At 45.0% G+C, this 23,772-nt stretch overlaps 2 long non-coding RNA genes across 3 annotated transcripts; one reads left to right on the top strand and one right to left on the bottom strand.

The window, feature by feature from the left end:
* Positions 1-18,636: 18,636 nt before the first annotated feature.
* On the top strand, positions 18,637-21,757 carry LOC121817975 (uncharacterized). 2 transcript variants are annotated; one of them, XR_006058071.2, is made up of 3 exons: positions 18,637-18,963; positions 20,634-20,796; positions 21,555-21,757. It is a non-coding gene; the product is annotated as an uncharacterized LOC121817975 (long non-coding RNA). The 2 variants fall into 2 exon arrangements; XR_006058070.2 differs by lacking the exon at positions 21,555-21,757 and having other exon boundaries at positions 20,634-20,836.
* On the bottom strand, positions 20,288-23,026 carry LOC132658659 (uncharacterized). The gene is made up of 2 exons (XR_009598577.1): positions 22,857-23,026; positions 20,288-22,769 (listed from the first exon to the last, which is right to left on the bottom strand). It is a non-coding gene; the product is annotated as an uncharacterized LOC132658659 (long non-coding RNA).
* Between the last annotated feature and the right edge of the window lie 746 nt (positions 23,027-23,772).

The following is a 23,772-nucleotide window of genomic DNA, read 5'->3' as shown; positions in this document are numbered from 1 at the left end:
ATGCATAAGCCTGATACTAATTAGTGACACAAAGAGTTGTTCTGAGTGTGTTTCCAGCTTCTCACTGCTCAAGTGGAGAGGAGTTCCCTTTTTCTTGATATTATTTATATGTTAGAGCTCGGAAAGTGGATAGCTCAAGAGAGGTCACAGAATAGCTTTAATAGTCTAGAAACTATTGGGTTGGTTTCATTGTGTCACTGAAACGTTATCTGAAGTATAATTTTTCCCACCTGCTTACATAAAAGATGACTTTCCCATACACACACACACACACACACACGTGCAAACACAGACACACACACACACACGGCTTCGCTTAGCAAGGTGCTAGTCACCTGCATACTCAAGAGTGGGTGCTCCCCTCCTGAGTCCACAGCTGAATATGGCGGACGCCTCTGCTTTCCTAAGATTCCAGCGTCTGGTGAGTACCGTGGGGTGGAAGGGAGGGAGAAGAGAGAGATCATGCATCCTGTTGTGCAAAGGTTGGTGAACCACTTGTGCCTACACAGCCCATTCCCTGAATGCATAGCTGGTCTAGGTTAGCACATCTGCCGTCTGTGCAAAGGCAAGCGTGTCCAGAAGGAAAAGAACTGTAATCAAACTCACTCAGCAAATAATCAGACTTTGAAAGTAAAATCAGACTTTACAAAGAAGACTAAAGCCCTCGTATGTACCCCACTCCAAACTCTCCCCACAAGCCAACATGTGCCACTCACCCCACTCTCCATCTCAGCTCATCCCTTAGAGATGACCTTAACTCTGAGTCTGATGTTTTTAAGTTTTCAGAGCTTTTTCTAGGTGTCTAGGTGTCTGTGTGATCTATCTATCTGATCTATACATACAGTATTTATTTATCTGGTTCTACACATGGAAACTGCTACCCTGATGGCTCAGTAGTAAAGAATCCTCCCGCAACTCAGGGAACCCAGGAGACTTGGGTTCAATCCCCGGATCAAGAGGATTCCCCTGGAGGAGGGAATGGCACACCCCTCCAGTATTCTTGCCTGGAAAATCCCAGGAGCCTCTCGGGATACAGTCCAAAGGGTCACAAAAAGTCAGACGTGACCGAGTGTGCATGCCTGCACACACGCACACGAATTTGGTACCTTTCATTCTGCATGTTTTTAAATATTCACAATATACCTATCCATCTTATCAGAAGCTAAATCATTCTTTTTAACTACTGTGAAGTATTCTGCAGTAAGAACATGCTATGGCTAATTTAGTCGTTACCTCACTTATTTAGGTTCTTTCTAATAGCTCACTGTGACACGGCAAGCTGCTAGATATCCTTGACTATGCTTCCTTGCACCCATATGCAAATATTTTGATTTTAATAGATATGCTAAATTGTTCTCCAACTTGTGCCAAACTACACCTCCAATGGTGGTCTATGAGGGTGTGACTGTCCAACTTCCTAACTAACGTGTGCTGTTATCAGAATGAAAATACTTGCAATCTGATCAGTAAAAAAATGGCATCCTGGTCCCATATATCTGTATTTCCTTCATAACTGGGGAGATTGAGCATCTTGTCCTTAGCTTATTGGCAATTTTCATTTTCCTCAAATGGTTTTTTCACACAAATCTCCCATTTTTTTAAAATTCATGTTAAATGTTTTTTCTTATTACAGTCAATCATTTGTTTGAATTTAGCTGTGTTATCTTACTTTGTGTTTGCTATTTCCCGTGGTCTCCTTCTGTTTCTTTTTTCTCCCCATTTCTGATTTCTGTTGGGTTGATTAAATTTACTTTGTTCCATTTTTTTCCTCTGCTGGTGTGAAATTTATATATTCCACTGCTATTTTTTACTCAATTTTTTATATCCACACAGAAAGTTATACTTGCCTAACAAAATCTTAAGTTGATCAGTATGTATAGACTCTTCCCAAACAGGACATTTTCACTTCCTTCTGCTGTTTCCCTTCTCCCCAAATCCTCCATTGATATCACCCAGAATTCTAACTCCAGATTGTTCTTGTAAACATTTTTGGTAATCAATACTAACTTAGTCTTAAACTATAGGAACAGCTGATGAAGTGGTTGAGATTACTTTTTTCATCCTGCTTTATCTTCTGGATTCTCAATCTTTCTCCTGTGTAGGTGTACACCTTAAGTACTTGTTTCAGTGAGAATCTGCTGGTGCTGAACTTTCTTAGATGCTGAATGCTTAAAATATGCCTTTTCACCTGTGCTTTTAGGTGATACTACCTGAGTGTGGAATTCTAAAATGACGGTGACTTTCAGTAGCTCGTTGCAAGGATTGCCTCATTGTCTTCTTGTATATAGTGCTGCTAATGAAATTGACAATGAAAATCTGATCCTTATTTCTTCAAACCATCTTTCTGCTGTGGTAACTTCTAGCATTTTTTCCCTTTATTTTGATGTGCTGAAATTTCATAACTTTCTTCACTTCTGGGGAACACTTAGCCCTTGATTATGTATTTTCTCCTCCTCTCTATTCTCTCCCTCTGGAATTCCTAAATGAAAGCGAAAATGTCCTTATCTGTTCTTTATGTCTCTTAACTTTTTCATTTCCCTTTCTTCTTTGTACTACTCTGTAAGACCCTCTCAACTTAATCCCCAGCTGGCTAATTTACACTTTGTTTGTTCTGTTATTCAGAATAAAATTTGACTTTTTTCTTTTCAATAATTTGGGCTTAAATTATTCAACATTTCTAATTGGTTCTTTTTCATAATTCTTTGGTTTTATTTTGCTTTTTTAAATTATTTATTATAACAATAATAAATCCATTGCATATCAGCATAAATTACAGATTTTCATGAAAATTTAATTATATGTTCACAAAAACAATTTAGTCAGAGAGTGCATTGGCTTATATTTTTGCAGACCTGTTCAACACCTGGCTTAATACAACAGCTGGGTAAATAGGAGAAATAAAAGATGCCTACGGAAATAATAGTTGACAAATAACATAACTTTCTTAAATGCACAGAATAATAGTCTATGGCTCATAAAGAACCATAAGTTGAACTTGAATTAACAGTGGAAACTTACTCCAAATTATCTAACACAAGGTTCCACAATTTTGTTTTTCTTTATGGTGCTAAGACACTGAGTGAATTTGGTTTAATAATCTACTGATCATGTGTAAGATCTTTCATCTGCTCAGTGGCTTCCTGTGATACTGGCGCTTCTTGACTGTACACTGAGTTTCTGGTCTAGAATTCTCCACCTGATTCAGAATTCAGCAGAATCTCTCTGTGGGTGCAGACTCAGGTTGCCTGAGGCCCTGTCCTCTCTCCTGGCTCCCTATCAGTCTCTTTCTTGGGGGACCTCGTTGTTTGTTTCTGCACTCTCAAGCACTCCCTCATGATTTCAAGCTCAGGCGTGACCCCAGAGGTTTAATTCTTACATCTGTTTTATTGTGTATAAGGACAGGGCCTGCAGATGAGTAATTTTCAGACTTTTTATTGCATAATCTTAAATCCCTAAAATATTAATACATTTTTTTTTTAAAATCTCAGCAAAAGTTTTGCTTTTTACTTAGGGAGGTAGAGAGTGTCAGACCTCGGCTCACAGTAGGTCTGTGGCTTTGTGAGTGTGTGTGTGAGTGTGTGTGAGTGTGTGTGAGTGTGTGTGTGAGTGTGTGTGTGTGAGTGTGTTTGCATGCCCATGCTGTGACATTTTAACTTGAGATGATGTTTTAGTGTCAGTACACTAAATAATTCAATTTAGTTTATGTAAGTCGATCTGGAATCTCCTGTTTTTAAAAATAAGAGGGTTGATATCTATAAGGAATATTTTAAAGGAGTAACTGATAAATAATTCCAAATCTCATGATAATATAATCTGCTTGTTTTTGTTGTGAATACTGTTGCTCAATCCAATAAAATAAAATTCATAGAGCGGGTTCAGGTAGCTCTGTCCTTGGCTTTCATTACAATCTGCAGCAATGTTGAGGACTCTCCTCTGAGGCTTGGGCTTAATGCTTCAACCACCCGGCAAGTGCAGTGGAAGATATCCTCTCTGCCTTGCCTGTAAATCTTGAGTCCTCTGGCAAAAAGCCACAGGGTGGTAACATGATGCTTTGGAACGAGATGTGCTTCCTTATAAACTGGGACTGACTGATTGCAGTTTCTCTTCAAATAAATTTTTCTTTATTGAAAACAGGAAACAATTTTAGGGATTTTTCTCTGCTGAATCTAAGAATTCAGGGTCATCTTATGAATGTCTGTGTGTCTAAGCTTTGGAGAAGAGTGTTTTTTTTTAAAGAATTTTTGAGATATAATCAACATAGATTTAGTTTTGGGTGTACGGCATAATGATTTTATATTTGTATATTTTGAAAAATGATCACCACAGTAGGTCCACTTAATCGGCATCACCATACATAATTACAGATTTTCTTCCTGGTGATGAGTACTTTTATGATAAGATTTACTCTTGGAAACTTTCAAATATAAAGTAAGTATTATTAATTATAGCCACCATGCTGTAGATTACACTTCCATGACCTCTTTATTTTATAACTGGAAGCTTGTACCCTTTGACTTCCTTCACCCACCTCTCACACCCCTCCACCCTCCACCTCTGGGAACCACCAATGTGTTCTTTATAGGTACGAGCTCATTTTGAGGAGGAAGTTTGTTTGCTTGTTTGGATTTGTTTTCGTTTTCCTATTCCACACGTAAGTGACATTATATTTTATTTGTTTTCCTGGAGAGGAATCTTTATGACCTATTTGGACCCTCTGGAGATTAAAAACATCTGTTTAAATAACTTTCATTGTTATCTCTTGCTTCCTTGATCTGTGGATACTATGCCATCTTCATCTTCTTTTTCTCATCTTCTCTTTTGCCATCTGGGTCCAAGTTCCCATCTTTCTGGTCTTTGCTTCTTCTTCTTTTCTGACCATATGTGAACCAAAAAAAAATTATAAGAATGATTTGTTGTTTTAGGGAATATAAACATATTATCCCTGTTTTCACTGCGAAGCCAGTAAATAAGACTTTTAAAATCATTTTTTTACTGTAAAAACAAAAAACACTCTGCCAAAAGTAACAGAATTATTTGGATTATAATATACCTTTAGAAACGCACACCTATTGTAGCTACAGAGCTCAACGAACTTTCACAAATGGAACAAAGCCACAGAGCCGGTACTTAGATCAAGAAACAGACCACTGCAGACACCCCAGGAGCCTCTCCTCTGCCCCCATCCAGCCCCACTCAGACTTCTGATGGCACAGATTAACTCCAGCTCTCATTGTGCTCTGTCTCGATGGAAAGAAGTACCCTAGTTTCAGTGCCCTTAGGAGCTGACCTTGAGAGAAGGACTTCAGAGCCGGCAGTTTATTGCAAAGGCAGAGTGAACACGAGGCAGGGAGTGAGCAAACAGAGGACGCAAGGCGGCTGCCAACAAAGGGAAGCTTAGACATCAAGCTACCACGGTGAGTGGCTGGAGCCTACTCCTGCAGGGAATCTTTGGAAGATCCTTCAAACACACGCCTCAGAATTCTCTCTCCAGGGGGAAGAGGGAGTTGTTACATTCATACAGCCAATTATTACCTGTCCCTGTAATGCCTTTTCCTGCCCCAGCGCCCACCCCACACCTCACACTGCGGTCAGCTGTTATGCCTCTTGGTCGCCCTTAATCTAGAGTGGTGCCTCGGTCTTGCTCTCTTTGGCGTCCTTCCGTGGGCTTGGTTCATCTGGAGAGCGCTGGCCAGCCCTTTTGTGGGGTGTCCCGGCCTGGGATGTGTAGGCCTGTCTGCATCACTCCTCATTTTAGGGTGAAGAAACAGAGACACAGGAAAGGGAAATAATTGTTTCAAGGTCACACAGCTCACGAGTAATACAGTCTGTACTTGAATCCAGACCATATGGCTCCAGGTGGCTGGTTCTTAACAACTAAGCAACGATGAATTCTTGGACTACTTAACTGAGTTATTGTATGTTACAAAGTGGTGATGCTGTTTGCTCCCGGAGCAAACAGTGGTGATACTTCAACTCCCAGAAGTTACTCAAACTCATGTCCATTGAGTCGGTGACACCATCCAGCCATCTCATCCTCTGTCATCCCCTTCTCTTCCTGCCTTCAATCTTTCCCACCGTCAGGGTCTTTTTCAGTGAGGCAGTTCTCCCCATCAGGTGACCAAAGTACAGGAGTTTCGGCTTCAGCATCAGTCCTTCCAATGAATATTCAGGACTAATATACTTTAGGATGGGCTGGTTGGATCTCCTTGCAGTCCAAGGGACTCTCAAGAGTCTTCTCCAGCACCACAGTTCAAAAGCATCAGTTCTTCAGTGCTCAGCTTTCTTCACAGTCCAACTCTCACATCCATACATGACTACTGGAAAAACCACAGCCTTGACTAGATAGACCTTTGTTGGCAAAGTAATGTCTCTGCTTTTTAATATGCTGTCTAGGTTGGTCATAGCTTTTCTTCCAAGGAGCAAACGTCTTAATTTCATGGCTGCAGTCACCATCTGCAGTGATTTTGGAGCACCCCCCCCCCAAAATAAAGTCAGCCACTGTTTCCTCTGTTTCCAGGTATAAATATACTCAGTTCTATTTCTTTGGTCGTTTGTTTCCTTATAAAGTCTCTTGTATCTCATAAAACTTATACTGAATGAATTTGTACATGCCTTTCTCTGGTTAATCTGTTTTTGTTAGTTTATTTCAAACCCAGCAAGGAACTTTAAGAGAGTTAAGGGAAAATATTTTCCTTCTCTATAGTAGAAATCCCTAAGTATTGTACAAAATATCTGTTAGAGATGATAAACAAATTCAGCAAAGTGTCAGGATAGAAGATGAACTCAGATAAACTAATTGCATTTTTATATACTAACAATGAGCAATACCAAAGAAATTAATAAAACAATTCCATTTATAACAATATCAAATAGAATAAAATACTTCAAAATAAATTTAATTAAAGTCTTGTACTCAAAAAAATGGCGAAAGACTTCCACAGTAAACACTACACAAAACTGTTGAAAGAAATTAGAGAGGACATAAATAGATGGAAATATAGCCTATGTTATAGATTGAAGGACTAATACTATCTTAATATTGTTCAGATAACAATGCTTCCCAAAGCAATCTACAGACTCAATGCAACGCCTATGAAAACTGCAAAGACTTTTTTGCAATCTGCAATTTAGAAATAGAAAAACCCATCCTAAGATTCATATGGACTCTCAAGGGACCCCACAAAGGCAAAGCAATCTTGAAAAAGAAGAACGAAGTTGAAGGATTCACACCTGTTGATTTCATAACTTACTACAAATCCATGAGGTAATCAAGGTAGTATGATGTTGGCGTAAGGACAAATGTATAGACCAACAGAGCAGACAGCCTGGAAATGAACCCTCATATATATGGTCAGACGATCTTTAACAAGACTGTCAAAGCGATTCAGTGAGGAAAGAGCAGTCTTGTGGCATTGGGAAAACGACCATTTGGTATTAGGAAAACTGAACATCCATACGCAAAGAATGAGGTGGAACTTTATACCATTCACAAAAATCCACCCATCTGGCTGTCCAGTGAGTAAGACTCTGTGCCTCCACTGCAGGGGCCAGGGGCCGGTCCCTGGTTGGGGAGCTAGGATCCTGCATGCCTCATGGGACAGACCGAAAAAACTAACTCAAAACAGACCAGAGACTTTAAATTACGACCTTGGCTCCTTCCCTGCCTTAGCTGTATTCCTTTAGAAAAGGCTTCTGTTGGGGTCCGTCTCCCACGGATACAGCTTCTGGTAACGGTTCCCACCCCCAGGGGTTAGAAAGCCGCCTGCTCCTGGCAGCCTCTGGGAGCACCCCCTGCTGTACCCCACCTGTATGCGCAGCCCTTCTCCCAGCGGAAGTCTGACTGATACACCGGGTGGGGAAGAAGGAATGAGGAAGAGCACATGCGGACGCAGGGAGAGTAAACAGCCTCTCTCACATGCAGACACTGTCAGCTTTGCACTTTATTTTCTGTGATCCTCACAACAAACTTGTGATACAGATTCCATCGTCTCTATTTTCTGAGAGATTAAACAATTTCTCTGGATCCCCCAAATAGTGAACAGAGTTGGGGGGATTTAAGCGCAGGTCTTCCTAAAACTAAAACCCATATTCTTTCCCCTGTAAGAACTGCAGGTATTATGCAGGATTCACTTCTGTGCTGCAAAAAGTGTTATACAAATGAGATCAATTAGTACGTGCCGTGTAAAGCCTTCCCAGGTGGCGCTAGCGGTCAAGAGTCCACCAGCTAAGGCAGGACATGCAAGAGAGCGGGGTTCGATCCCTGGGTTGGAAAGCTCCCTGGAGGAGGGCATGGTGGCCCACTGCAGTATTCTCGCCTGGAAAATTCCACGCGCAGAGGTGCCCGGCAGGCTATATAGTCCATGAGGCTGTAGAGTTGGATATGACGGACCACCATAAAGTCCCACATGAAAAATTTATTTTATAAATTTTTTAAGGGATTTCAAGGAGTCTTTAAAGAATACGCTTCATGTACCTTTGTATCATTTTGGGGTGTACTGGGTCCTTGCTGATGCGCTGACTTCTCTCTGGTTGTGGCGGGGGCGGGGGGCTGCTCTCTCGCTGCGGTGTCACTCTTCTTGCTGCAGTGGCCGCTCTTGCTGGGCAGCCCGAGCTCTACGGCACGCAACTCCTGTAGCTGTGGCAACAAGCTTAGCTGCATGTGTGACCTTCCCAGACCAGAGACTCAACCCTCGTCTCCTGCATTCGCAGACGGATTCTTTACCACCGAGCCACCAGGGAAGCCCCTATTTTATAAAAATTTAATTAAAAACTTCAAAAAAATTTTTTGTTATTTAAAAGTGTTAGAAATCCAGGATGAAAACTGTTAAGAATCGAGAATGCTTCTCTCTTTCTGAGAAGAATTATGTAACCTGCTTTTTTTGTTGTTGTTGCCTTCCTAGAAACCAAGAACCTCCGGCCCAAGCTCTAATTGTTGCTACAATGGCCCGTTTACTCCCATGAATTCCCCTGCCTTATTTCCTTGTCTTGATTTGCTGATTCTATTCAATCAGCTTAATTGTATGACTCTCATTCAAGGTTTGTTTTTGGATAAGTATGAAACTGATCATGTATTTCACTTAGCTTTGTCCGATTTTTAGTTGAAGACCCTGGCCTAACATCTTGAGGATGACACTAAGAGGGTCAAAGTTGGGTATAGATCTCTGTGGGGCCTTAACCAGCAGCAGGATAACTTGCCCTATAGCAGGAAACCAGCAGAGCTGTTTTTCTTTACAAAGAAACTCTTTCCATTGTTAATCTGAACTTTGACAACAGTGAGCTGATGATTATTTAATGAAGAACCAATATGTACATGCCATGATTGAAAGCTAAAATATAAACATCCAATGCATCTAAAGAAGTTCCTTCTTCTTTCATCAAACCCTGTTTGCCCAGTGTATTTCATGGGTAATTTGATAAGAAGTAACTTTCTCAGATAAGAAATCCTCAAAAGCCCCAAAGCTAATACTGCGACTGAAAAACTGGGAACATACCAGCCCCTACGTGTCACAATCCAGATAGGTTATGGCTATAAGATGATGGAATTTTGTTCACGAGAAACGCAGGTCCAAATTCTTCTCTCGAATGAGTCAGTTTCTTTCAACAATGCCAGTCCATTCCTTGAATTCAAAGCTCTGTGGCAAATTCTGGCCTCCAAATTTCTCAGAATCTGACATCTGAAAACACAATACTTTTCTTTCATGTGGTGTGGGTGTGTGTGTGTGTGTGTGTGTTGTCTGTAGCTGAGAGTTAACTGACCCTAACAGCAGAAAGTAAAAGCTCTGAGCCTGCGCAGGAAGAATCCCCCACGGCTACAGATGAACTCAAGCGTGGGCTGAAGGGATGTGGAACAAGCATTGATAGCATCTGCTGCAACAACATTTAAGAAAAAGTCACTGACCACAGACTCCCCCACCCCCATAAAGGAAGAACTTGCCGCCCAGCTTCAGGGAGTGTGGTCGATCGTTGGCCTCCAGCTGTCAGCTGTTTCAAGGTCCCTGGTCTTCCAGAGTGCCCTTGGATCACCCCGGCTGCTGCCTTCCTGGGGCAGCCTCATCCAGCAGTGAGGTGAAGTAGAGTCCAAAGCCCTGACCATTCTGGTCTGAAGTGGACACTGATGGCACAGTTGCTCTGTGGCACCCCCAGGTAGGCGGAGGCTTGGCACTCTCTGCCCATCCGCTTTCGTCTCCTTCCCTTCATAGGTGTTGAACTCTATTAAATGTCACACACCTCAAACTCCATCTATGCAGCTGCTTTTGGAGAACTGAACTCTCAGCAAAGCCCACCAGATGCCTCTCCCTGTCTTTATTCGGAGTACAAGGAAGGGCAGCTTTTCCCCAGAAAGACCTGCCCGCCCACAATCACTTGTCTCCTCCAAGATCAGGCAATTGGTGAAATCACATTCTACGTTAGCCGGTACCACTGCTGCTGCTGCTGCTGCTAAGTCGTTTAAGTCGTGTCCGACTGTGCGACCCCATAGACGGCAGCCCACCAGGCTTCCCCGTCCCTGGGATTCTCCAGGCAAGAACACTGGAGTGGGTTGCCATTTCCTTCTCCAATGCATGAAAGTGAAAAGTGAAAGTGAAGTCGCTCAGTCATATCGGACTCTTAGCGACCGCATGGACTGCAGCCCACCAGGCCCCTCCGTCCATGGGGTTCTCCAGGCAAGAGCACTGGAGTGGGCGCCGTCGCCTTCTTCACCACTGGCCATTGTTTGTTCCAGTCATGGACTTGGTCATTCTCTGCTCCTCAGTGGTCATGGGCCAGTCCCCTGGTGCATTAACCACACAACCATTAAGAGTTATCCTGCCTAGAAATACCGCGGAAATACTCTCTCCTGGAAACCCGGTGCTCGACGGGTCGGTATCCCAGGAAACTCTGTGACAATTAGACTATTCTCCAGTTGTTGATGGAAACCCATCTCCAGTTCAAGAATGTTTCTGGCATTCATTGCTGAGAGAGATCCCAGGAGGCACCAGCATGGAATATAAGCACAGTCAAGCTTTTCTGGTCTGACTCTGAACTAACTGCACAAAATTGAGATCTAAAGGCTTTGCCAGGTGTCTCTTACGCCCTAAAACCACACATTCAAACTAATTGCAACATGATTCTGATTAAATAAACAACAGTGCTGGTCATACATTTTTGCTTCTGGATGGTAGAACTCAGTGGTTAAGTCTGCCGCCTCACTAGCTATATCACCATGAACCAGCTACCTAATCTTTTTGAGAATTTGTTTCTTCACCTATAACATAAGGATCGTGATATTTGGCTTATAGATCTGTTGTGAGGTTGACATGATGTATTTGAATGATTCTAATACATTGTGGGCCCTTTGCTAAGGGTAGTTATCATGACCCTGATAGCTACCTTACTAGGATACCTTCTTAGCAGTCATCATCTTTTAAGGTCTTCAGTAACTAAGAGAATATCAGAATATTAGGTTCACAAAGGCTTGGAAAGTATCACTGGCCTCATAAAGATCACTAACCTCATGGTGAAGCAGAAGCAGGTCATAGGAACAAACATTTGTGATATTAGAATATCTCCACATCTTAACGTCTTTCTCACTCTTACTTAGGAGGCCTTCAGCATCCTGACCGCCCACATCCCACAGATAAGTAGCTGGGACTCTTGTTAAGAGAGACAGAAAAAGGGGCATGATGTTTCCTTCTTGGCTGTTTTCTTCATCTCGCAGATACTTGTCATTCCATGGTTTTCAGAACTTGCCAGTTAGTTTTCTAAAAGTTTCAAGAGGTTCCAGGTGTTTAAGACTTCGAGTGTTTTTTTAAATCCCATTTAAATCTATTATTATTCTTATTCTTTTTCAGAATTATTTGAACTACTGTTGCTTGATTCTTTTCCTAAGTGAACATTAGAATGCTAAAGCTGAAACTCCAGTACTTTGGCCACCTCATGTGAAGGGTTGACTCATTGGAAAAGACTCTGATGCTGGGAGGGACTGGGGGCAGGAGGAGAAGGGGACGACAGAGGATGAGATGGCTGGATGGCATCACCAACTCAATGGACATGAGTCTGAGTGAACTCCGGGAGTTGGTGATGGACAGGGAGGCCTGGCGTGCTGCGATTCATGGGGTCGCAGAGAGTCGGACACGACTGAGCGACTGAACTGAACTGAGCTGAGTACCAAAAATATCCTGTGAATATTTTAAAAATAGATTTACGAGTCAACAGGAAGAATTAACATCTTCTCTGTTTCTAGTCAAGAACGGAGCATGCATTTCCATTTAATCATGTTGTCTTAGCTGTCTTTTTATTCCTTGGTAGAATTAATTCTTAATAAAACTTTATTGAGATATAGTTCAAAACCCACAAAATTCACCTTTTTAAACTGTACAATATACTGGGTTTTATTGACTTTAGTTGACTTTTCACTTTCATGCATTGGAGAAGGACATGGCAACCCACTCCAGTATTCTTGCTTAGAGAATCCCAGGGACAGGGGAGCCTGGTGGGCTGCCATCTGTGGGGTTGCACAGTCAGACACGACTGAAGCGACTTAGCAGCAGCAGCAGCAGCAGCAGTATATGCACAGAGTTGTCCAACTATTACCAAAATCAATTTCAGAACTATGTAGAATGTTAGAATACTCGAAGACAAGCCCCGTGGCTACCATTCCTCTGTCCTCCAATCTCCCACCCCCTAGAAACCATTGATCTACTTTCTGTCTTGTGACTTTTGCTTGCTCTAGATACTTCACATAAATGGGGTTACATGATACATGCCTTTTGCAACTGGCTTCTTTCAGGGGGCAGCGTTTGAAACCCAGCCTTGTCACATGCATCAGCACTATCTCCCTTTCTATTGCCTGATTCTATGCTATTGAATGGGTATGCCACGTCTTTTTTACCCATTCAGCAGCTGATAGACATTGGTCCTGCTTATTGACTATTGAGAATAATATTACTGTGAGCGTGTGTGCAGAAGCATTTGTTTGAGTATCTATTTTCAATTATTATGGGTGTACACCTAGGAGCAGTATTTCTACCTCATGTAATGACTCTATACTGAAGACTTGCAGGAACTGTTAAACTGTTTTCCAAAGAAGCTACACCATTTTACGTTCCCACAGGATACGTGTGAGGGTCCCAGCTTTTCCACGTTCTTAACAACATGTGTTAACTTCTGTCTTTTTGATTTACGCATCCTGCACAACAGGAAATATCTCGCTGTGGTTTTGATTAGTCATTAGTCCCTAATGACTAATGATGATGAGCATCTTTTCATGTGCTTATTGATGATGGAGACGACATTTTAAAAAATTTTCTGTTTTGACATAGGTTCACATTTACAGAAAAGTTATAGAAGAGCTTCCCTAAAAAGTCTTGGTCAGATGCAGGATACAGGATGCTCAGGGCTGGTGCACTGGGATGACCCAGAGGGATGGTAAGGGGAGGGAGGTGGGAGGGGGTTTCAGGATGGGGAACATGTGCGCACCCGTGGCGGATTCATGTTGATGTATGGCAAAACCAATACCATATTGTAAAGTAAAAAAAGAAAAAAAGCCTTGATGACCCTTCACCGGTATTCACCCTAATGTAAGCGTTTCATCCCATTGTGTTATCATTGCGTCTCTCTGTCTCTTTCCACACAGTTTTTTAGTAATCAGAGTAATTTGCGTATCGTGCCCCTTTACCTATGAATGCTTGTGTGAATTTCCTGAGAACAAGGACAATTTTATTTAGTATAACTTCAGTATATTTATCAAAATCAGGAAATTTAACATTGGCAAAAAAGTTAGCTAATCCGCAGTCCATATTTGAACTTTAGTACTTGTCTCAATATTCCCGATTCAAGCCCAGGATCAAAGATTTTACCCTGTTTCTTATTTTTTTAGTTGCCTTTAATCTGAAACAACTCCTCGACCTTTCTTCATCTTTCACGGCCTTGGTATTTGAAGAGCAGGGGCCAGCTGTTTTGTAGAATAGATTTGTCTCATATTTCCTTGTGATTAAATTACATTATGCATTTTTGGCAGGAATTCCACAAAAGAATGTCCTAGGGCATTGTGGCAGGAAGTTTATTTACCCCATCATTGGCAATTAACTTTGAAAGCTCGGTTTAAGAGGTATTACTTAGTATGCACTGAAAAATCACTATTTTTCCTTTTGTAATTAATAAGCAATTTTGAGATGGTGTAACGTTCTGTCCTTCATTAACTCTCACTCACTGGTCTCAGCATATTGTAACCTTTTTTGGACAGTGCTGCATAGCTTGCAGACACCAAAAGTACAACATCCTCACCTCTGGGAGCTGGAAAATTTCCAGCATCCTGTGTCTTGCTTAGAATAAGTTTTGGGGTATAATTTGTATACAGTGAAAATTTATCTATTTTGCATTTCTAATTGGGTTAGTTTTGACAACTGTGCCGAGTCATGCAGCCATCATCATCATAAAAATGTACATTTCCATTACCCTACAAAGACCGAAAGGGAGCCCTTCTTAGTTATGTGGGACATAGACAGGTTCTAGACATAAGCTAGACATGTTCTAGTCTCATCTTAAGAAACTCAATCTATTTCTGACTCAGGCCTGGTCTTCAAGATCATTGTCTTGGTAGGAACCCAAAATAGAAGTCAGTGTTGAGGCCCAAAGCAGCACAACAACCCCTTTGTCCCAGGTGGTACCCACCTCCCCGGACTCAGCGAGTGAAAGGACTCTAGGCACCAGGACTCACGGAACAGGAAAACCCATCTGGAAATGTTCCCAAAAGTATTTCTCTGCACACTGAGAGTTCTGCTTGTCCTCAGCACAAGGCTCGCGCCCCATGGCGGCCTCTCGGGGGGGACTGGGCGCTCTGCCTGCCTGGGGGCCTCTCGGGGGGCGCGGGGCACTCTGCCTGCCCAGGAGCCTTGGGGGACGGGGCGCTCTGCCTGCTCGGGGGCCTCTCGGGGGGGCACGGGGCGCTCTGAGACGTGCGCCTCCCCTGCTCTGGAGCCCAGCAGGCAGCACACTTGTGCTGGGCCCCGGGGCTGGCCGTGCGCCATCCCATGGGGATGCTCCAACACCTCCTCTGCTCTCCCTGGGCCCCTGAGAAGTGAGTGCAGCTCTCCCTCCCAGGGGGGTCTCTGTTTCGGGGGCTCCGTTGGTTTCCCAAGTGGCTCAGTGGTGAAGACTCCACCTGCCAATTCCAGCAGATGCAGGAAATCTTCCTTGGGTAGGGAAGGTCCCCTGGAGGAGGGCATGGCACCCCACTCCAGTGTTCTTGCCTGGGAAATCCCATGGACAGAGGAGCCTAGTGGGCTGCAGTCCATGGAGTCGCTCAGAGTCGGACACAACTGAGTGACTTCACTTTCACTTTTCCTTTTATGCACTGGAGAAGGACATGGCAACCCACTCCAGAGTTCTTGCCTGGAGAACCCCAGGGACGGGGGAGCCTGGTGGGCTGCCGTCTATGGGGTCGCACAGAGTCGGACACGACTGACGCGACTTAGCAGCAGCAGCAGCAGCATCAGTGTTCAGGCTAAGAACTGAATGTATTAATGCCCCCAAAGCCTTTTTCTCCTAAAGCTGTTGTCTCTGCCATGAGTTGTGAAAATCTGTTTTGAAAGTAAAAGTTGAATGCTGAGTCACTTTTTTCTGAATTACCACAAGAAACATCCCCCTCTCAATGGACGGATACCAGAAAGTAGAGGAGGGTGGGAAGAAAGGACAAGTCTCATTGCCTAATATTTGTCAATACCATCCCATCATTGTACAGCTGATTTGGGAGAAATAAACACACAACTTCATGTTTACCTACCTTAAATATTATCATTATTTATCTACATCAGTCTCTCCTTCTTCTGATTTCTGAGCAAACCAGATAAGGAAATATCTTTATTTACTTTTTATTTTTCTTTTCTAGTAGTGTAGCAAATGGGAAGGGACATAAAGGCAAACAAAGATGACTAGGAAAGCAATAAAGGATTAGATCTTGTGATGGGATGTGAGTTCAGGCTTGGTAGAACAGAGTGCCTGGGCCTGAGGGAAAGAAAGGGAGCTTACTAAGCAGTAAGGATGATGGTGTCTGGGTTGATCAAACAGAGTAAGGTTAACTGGAGAGAAAAGGAGGCCATTTCTTCAAAGTTCATCTCAACATAGGTACGTTCATTGTACAATAAACACATTTATAAAATGTAATGAATCTAGTACCACTTTCACTTCTCCTGGAATGTTACGGATAGTTCTCAGTGTCCTCCCTAGACCTCAGGAGCGGGGGCTCAGTCCTAGTAATTCTAGCGCAGGACATCTTCCGTTCTGTGTGGTGAGATCTGGGCATTGCTTTAATCAGTGTGAGCGAATCAAAACCACAGGAAGCTGTCACCGCCCACCTGTCAGAATGGCCATCATACAAAGCGTACAAACAACCAATTGTTGACCTGGATGTGGAGAAAAGGGAACCCTCCTGTATCGTTGGTGGAAATGTAAATCGGTGCTTTCACAGTGGCAAACAGTATAGAGGTTCCTCAAAAAACTAAAAATAGAGTTGTCATATGTATGGCAATTCCACTCCTAGGAATATATTTGAAAAAAATGAAAACACTAATTTGAAAAACACACACACACACACACACACGAACCCCAATGTTCGAGCAGCACCATTTAGCCAACACATGGAAGCACCCCAAATGCCCGTCAGCAGACGAACGGATAAAGAAAATGTGGTGTATACCTACATAATGAAGTAATACTCAGCCAGAAAAAGAAGGGACTCTCCCATTTGCAGTGACTCGAATGGGTCCAGAGAACACTGTGCTTAGTGACGTGAGTCAGACAGAGACAAACACTCCATGACATCATTCATGTGAATCTCAGAAATAATCCAAAGAAACGCATGTGTGAACAGACACAGACTCAAAGATACAGGAAGCAAACTAGCGGTCGCCACAGAGGAGGGGGGAGGGGCAAACGGGCACAGAATTCAGAGATGAACTGTTTTGCGCAAAATATCAGGACATAAGTGTAATGGTATAGCGTAACCATTATCTTGTAGTAACTTTGCTGATGCTGCTGAGTTTCACTTCAGTCGTGTCCGACTCTGTGTGACCCCGGAGACAGCAGCCCACCAGGCTCCCCCATCCCTGGGATTCTCCAGGCAAGAACACTGGAGTGGGTTGCCATTTCCTTCCCCAATGCATGAAAGTGGAAAGTGAAAGTGAAGTCGCTCAGTCGTGTCAGACTCCTAGTAACCCCATGGACTGCAGCTACCAGGCTCCTCTGTCCACGGGATTTAATAACTTTAAATGGGGTATAATCAAATCTGTAAAATACTGAATCCTTATGCTGTACACCTGAAACTAATATACTACTGTAAATCAAGTATACTTCAATAAGAAAATTAAAAAAAAAAAAGGTTTACGATTACAAATAAGTAAGCAGTATAAGGGACAGGAATCTCCATGAACTTGGATATAACAGATGAGAATCAGGATGGGATTTGAGAGGAGATATAATTTTGGAAATGTTTAGAATTGGATTTGAGCCCCTAATAGCTCAGGCACATTTTTTTTTTCTTTTCTGGGGGGGCCATGTTGCTAGCCATACAGGACCTTAGTTTGCTGACACGGAGTCTTAAGCACTAAACCACCAGGGAAGTCCTAGGTACCTTTCAAGGTCACTCAGCATGGACACCTGCAGAATAAGTATAACTGGACTACAGAGCTAAAACAAAAAGGCAATGTAAAGGAAACCATAAGCCCTGTAGAAATTTAACTACTATTGCTCTTTAAGCCAGCCAATCGCTTTACAAGCTTGACAATTGTCTCCCAAGTTCCCTTGCTACTGTCAAAATTCTGCCTTAGGTTCCTTAAGACTTGTGAACCTCCACCTGAATCTCCTTGTGTGCTCTTGCCTAAACAAAGACGCACATCCTTGATTTTATGTGTGTGTCCATTTGCTTTTATACTGTTGTTAAAGGCACTCGGTATTAAAAATTTCCCAGCCATTGGCATACACAAGCTTGCAGTTAGTAGAACCTGCCAGATATATCCTTAAGAGAGGATCACGATGGTGGGGTAGGACGTCCACATATGTTGGGGGGAGGCACAAACGTTCAGTCTATAATACCTGTCTAAAAGGAGTCCTGTTTGTTTTCTGATAGTGTATTGGACCAATATATCCAAAGAGTAAATATATGCCCTTTTAAGTTTGTATGGTTATTGCCTATGTCTTCATTTATAAATAATAATAGGGGCTTCCCAGGTGGCTCAGTGCTAAGAATCTGCCTGCCAAGGCAGGAGATACTGGTTCGATCCCTGATGCGGGAAGATCACACATGCCTTGGAGCAATAAGGACTGTGTGCCACGGCTGCTGAGCCTGCGCGCTGGAGCCCGAGAGCCACGGCTGCTGAGCCTGCGCGCTGGAGCCCGAGAGCCACGGCTGCTGAGCCTGCGCGCTGGAACCCGAGAGCCACGCCTGCTGAGGGTGCGCGCTGGAGCCGGAGAGCCACGGCTGCTGAGCCTGCGCGCTGGAGCCGGAGAGCCACGGCTGCTGAGCCTGCGCGCTGGAGCCCGAGAGCCACGGCTGCTGAGCCTGCGCGCTGGAGCCCGAGAGCCACGGCTGCTGAGCCTGCGCGCTGGAGCCCGAGAGCCACGCCTGCTGAGGGTGCGCGCTGGAGCCGGAGAGCCACGGCTGCTGAGCCTGCGCGCTGGAGCCCGAGAGCCACGGCTGCTGAGGGTGCGCGCTGGAGCCCGAGAGCCACGCCTGCTGAGCCTGCGCGCTGGAGCCCGAGAGCCACGGCTGCTGAGGGTGCGCGCTGGAGCCGGAGAGCCACGGCTGCTGAGCCTGCGCGCTGGAGCCCGAGAGCCACGCCTGCTGAGGGTGCGCACTCCAGCACCCTTGCTCCAGACCAAGAGAGGCCGCCACAGTGAGAAGCCCACGCGCCACAGCTAGAGAGCGGACCCTGCGCCCCGCAACCAGAGAAAAGTCCGTGCAGGACCAAGACCCAGCACAGCCATACATGGGTAATGAAACTATAAAAAAATAACTGATAGCAGTATCAGAACATATCAGAAGTCAGCGCTATAACTGAGGCCTTAAAACAGCTGGCTGATGCGTAGCTGTGCGGGCCCTTTGGTCGTGGGTTGCTAACACTCCCTGGGCCAGCATGAAGGCTGCCACTCCTACAGTCTTCTTAAACTGGGTGTCAGCAGTCACTTACCACACTGGCCCAGTTCCCGGGTACCTTTTACACACGTCTCCATCAAAACGGAGATAAAGCAAGACAAACTGGAAGTGATAATACATTTCACGAGAAACAGAATGCAAATTTACGGAGGAGGGAAGGCTCTTAACTCGCGTTTAACATCCAAACGCCACACCCACTCCACTCATGTTTCCTAACTTGCCACTGAGGCGTTTGAGCTTGTCATCTCAAGAGTCCTCTTGAGGACTCTCCTTCAGTCGCCAAAGAGGAACCCGAGACCTGGGAGAGTGATCCGTTTGCCCAAGGTCACATACTGAATTAGCTGGATGCTCCTTTTCAGTTAACCATGGTTAGCTAACAAAGTCTGAGAGGCACTTATTTCCCTAGTGAATGCCTATAAGGAAGGGTGGGTTTGAAAAATAAAAATGGGAGCATGTGGGTTGTTAACCTCATCGAGATTGTAAGGCTGATTAGCATCTGTTGGAATTTCCTGATGCCAAAAGCCGTGGGAAGCTCAGACCCATTGTCAAGGGAGCAGGAAGGGAAAGGAAGAGGGCCGTGGATTTCCCTGGCCTGAAAACCCCATCCAGGTAGCAGCTGCCGTCCTGGCGCTCTGGCTCCACGGTGCTTATTTCTTTTTGCTTGAATCCAGCGGCTGCGGGGCCCTTCAGGCAGGTGTGGGAAGAAGACCATAAAAGGAGGACAGGTATATCAATGTAGGAATCTTAAAAAATGATACAAACGAACAGACAGAAACTCACAGACATAGCAAACAAACTATGGTTGCCAAAGGGGAAGGAAGAGAGGAGTAAGTTAGGAGTTTGGGGCTAAAATACACACACTGCTGCTGCTGCTGCTTCTGAGCCGCTTCAGTCGTGTCCGGCTCCATGCGACCCCATAGACGGCAGCCCACCAGGCTCCCCCGTCCCTGGGATTCTCCAGGCAAGAGCACTGGAGTGGGTTGCCATTTACTGCTATATATAAAATAGTAAACAACAAGGGCCCTGCTGTGTAGTGCAAGGACCTTCTCTTGTAATAACATATAATGGAAAAGAACCCAAAACATAAATATGTATACATACATATCTATATACGAATCGCTTTGCTATACACCAGAAATTAACACAACACTGTAAATTAACTCTATTTCAATGTAAAAATAAAAGGTTTATTAAAAAAAAAAAAGACCACAGGCTTTGAGTCAGCAGACTTGAGTTCAGATGTTGCCTCCTTCTCACCACCTGAAAACCCCAGATAGATTTCTCCATCCCTCTAAACCTCAGGTGTCCCATTAGTAAAACGGGAGTGAGAATGCAAGGAGGCGCCGCGTATCAGCAGTTATGAGGGCCTGCTGTGCTGGCTTCTGCTCTGTTCCTGCCTCTTAGCCCTCACTTCTCAGGTGGCTCTGGGAGGTTCTGCTCATAGCAAGACTGTGAAGGCTGCTGGCTGACTGTCTTCTCTGGTTCTGGGGGGTGCTTTGCTTTGCAGGTGCTCTGTAGGAGAACGTCAAGGCTGGTGATGCTGGCAGGCATCAGTTCAGGCGTCCTGGCAAATCAGTGATCACTGGCTGGAAACCCCCGAGTGCCTCCATTCAGCTAAGAACCTGACCCCTCCTCCTCACTTGGCACAGAAATCGAAGATCTAACACCTGGTACAGCAGGGTCCCCCAGACACATTGCCAGCTGTACTGGTGGGTCAGTGGTTGAGTCCTATTGGTTGCTCAATGTTTTGAATACTATTCCAGAAAGAGGGAACAAGCTATCTGTCCACAGAGCCTCACTGTCACCGCCTTATCTGCAAAAGAAGGCAAGCATCAGCTTCACAAAGGGTGCAGTCTTTGGACAGCCCCGGTCAAGGTCAGGGAGGCAGTGGTTCCCGGGTTCTTTGCGCAGTCACTCCAAGCTGTACACACATGATCCTTGACCAAATAGCCTTTAATCCACTTGACAAACCAAATAGCCTTTAATCCGAGTTTCCTTGGGGTGCTGGGTCTCCGGTTTCTCTGGAACAAAACTTGCTTTTGTTTCCCAGGTTCTGGGAGTTAATCCCAGATGTGTTTGCTTTAGCTCAATTTCTTTGTTTCCATGCTTCATTTGTGTCTGTTGTTTTTACCCTCCTCCAGATAAGGGTTCTCCACTCCAGTCCTCTGGCCTGGAAAGTCCCATGGGCGGAGGAGCCGGGTAGGCTGAGTCCACAGGGTCGCTGAGGGTCAGACACGACTGAGCGACTTCCCTTTCACTATTGACTTTCATGCACTGGAGAAGGACATGGCAACCCACTCCAGTATTCTTGCCTGGAGAATCCCAGGGACAGCGGAGCCTGGTGGGCTGCTGTTTATGGGGTTGCACAGAGTCGGACACGGCTGAAGTGACTTAGCAGCAGCAGATAAGGGTCCCAATTGCCTTACAGGAAAAAAACCAGCAACTAATTCACCAGAAATCTTCCTGGTCCTTGGCTTGTCAGCTTCGAGCACATTCTTCCAACACCTATTCAAGCAGACACCACTCATGGCGTCTACCTCGTCCCGGGGTGGTCCAGGAAGCCACGCCTGACACGCCTGCTGCTCTGCTGGTTGCGTTCACCTTTTTCCGCCTGACTCTCCCATGCTCTGTTGGGGTGGTCTGCCTTGTCCCGGGGTGGTCCGGGAAGCCCACGCCTCACACTCCCGTTGCTCTGCAGTGTTAAGGCTCCTCTGCGGCGTCTTTCGGCAAGTGGCAGTGGGTTCATCTTATTGTATTAAAATAGATGGAAATACTAATTTGGCATAGATTAATATATGGACTTTCAACGGCCTCCATCGTTTTGATTTCTGGAGAGTAAACTTTTTCTTTCATTTGTTTTTCTTTGGCCATGCCGTGCAGCATGTGGGTTCTTAGTTCCCTCCCAGGGGTCAAACCCGTGCCCCCTGCAGTGGAGGCAGGGAGTCTTAACCCCTGGACAGCCAGTGAAGTCCCTGGAGAGTGACAGTTTATATCACAAGGCCAGACAAGGTCTGATCCCCTAAACCCGGAAGCTAGTTTACCCCTGGTCTGAATGCGTGAACCCAAAATACGGCCTATGTTCATTTGAGTTCATTTCTCTAATGGACGGCATCCTGGCTGATGCAGAAGCTGGTCCTCCCGAGGATGGTGGTGCTGCTGGTGGTGGTCAGTCGCCCTGCCGTGTCCAGCTCTTTGCGATCCCGTTCTGCTAGGAACTGCTAGCCTCCCAGTTCCCAGCGGTGGGGTATCAGGCTCTAAAGTGAAAGACTGACGGGGCTGGGTGGGCCCTCAGGGAAGATGGCTCTTTGGTGAGGATCACACTTTCCCTGGCTGGGAGCTCAGGAACTCTCGAGTGCTGGGTGCTTTCCATCTGCACCTTCACGACCACTTGTCACCAGGGAGGCTGGAGGCGTCCCTGGGAGGGGTGTGTGTGTGTGTGTGTGTGTCGGATGGGGGCGGGGTGGGATACAGACAGTCAGTCTGATACAGAAAAGGGACCTGGAGGGAAAGGAAAGGAATAGAAGGTGCAGGTCGCAGGGGGCAGTTCTCACCTCTGTTGCCCGAGTGATTATCTTCTGGATGTGAAGGAAGCTTCACAGGTGGGTGGGAGGTTTAAGAGAAGTGAGAACAATTTGGACAGGCTCTGGAAGGAATGCAGAGGGACAGATGGGAGATAAGTAATCACCTTGAAGACTAGTGAGCGGGGGCCGCCCTGATCCTGGGTACCCACCTTGCAGCAGCCTCCACTGTGGGCTCTGTGATTCTGTGGACGCTGAGCGGCTCATGGGGCAGAGCTGAGGCTGGGGACTCGTAAAGCTGCTCCCCAGGTTTGGCTCCGGTGGGTGCAGCGGGAGGTGAGGTGCTGAGGACCTCACTCTGGCTAATGTCTCCCTGGAATCCACCCTCTTTTGTGTGACAAATGGCAAGTCAGAGGAAGTCACACCTCTAACCACAGCAGCCCAAATTCCCGGAAACAGCAGCTTAGAAGACACAAGAATGTGGCTGAGACTGAGTGGGAAATGTGCCTTGACCACTCTTGTCTGGCTCTACAGGCTCTGTGAAAAATTATCTACAAGAACAGTGTCTATTATGGAGACTCCACTGCAAAGCTTGGTTTCCGAAGGTCATCTTAGAGAATGGCGTATTCTCTCTCATCATCATCTGCTTAATCCCAAGTGTCAGCAGGACTGAATTCCTGCTGGCAAAACAGTATTTTCCATTTCAAAGATGGCTCATCCCAAAACATTAAAAATTAGACCCATAGTTGTTCACCAGGAACTCCTAAACACTCTTTGCTGTGATTATAGCAAGAAAAGCTTAGTTTGTCTTAAAGTGTTTTATATTTATTCTTTGCCCTCTATCAATTTCCTCAGATGGGAGATCACCCTGGGAGATAAGCAGGTTGGTCCTATTATTTCTATACTTCGGATGGACCTGAGGTGACCCACTTTAATTCTTTATTGGCCCTTTGCTCCACTCCCTGAGACTACAGTCATTTCCCTTCACAGTGTATGAAACTCTGCAATTTATTAGCTAATCACTGGATTCTCCCAGTCTCAGTCCTTGTCCATAAAGGCAGAACACACAATCCTGGGAGGGTCCCTCTAGTTCTGAGATGCTGCTGATTACAATAGTTTCTGTTTAAC

The sequence above is a fragment of the Ovis aries genome, chromosome 25, assembly GCF_016772045.2.
Source record: "Ovis aries strain OAR_USU_Benz2616 breed Rambouillet chromosome 25, ARS-UI_Ramb_v3.0, whole genome shotgun sequence".
NCBI lineage: Eukaryota > Metazoa > Chordata > Mammalia > Artiodactyla > Bovidae > Ovis > Ovis aries.
The sequence above is the reverse complement of the archived record's forward strand: the minus strand, read 5'-3'. Positions and strand labels throughout refer to the sequence as shown.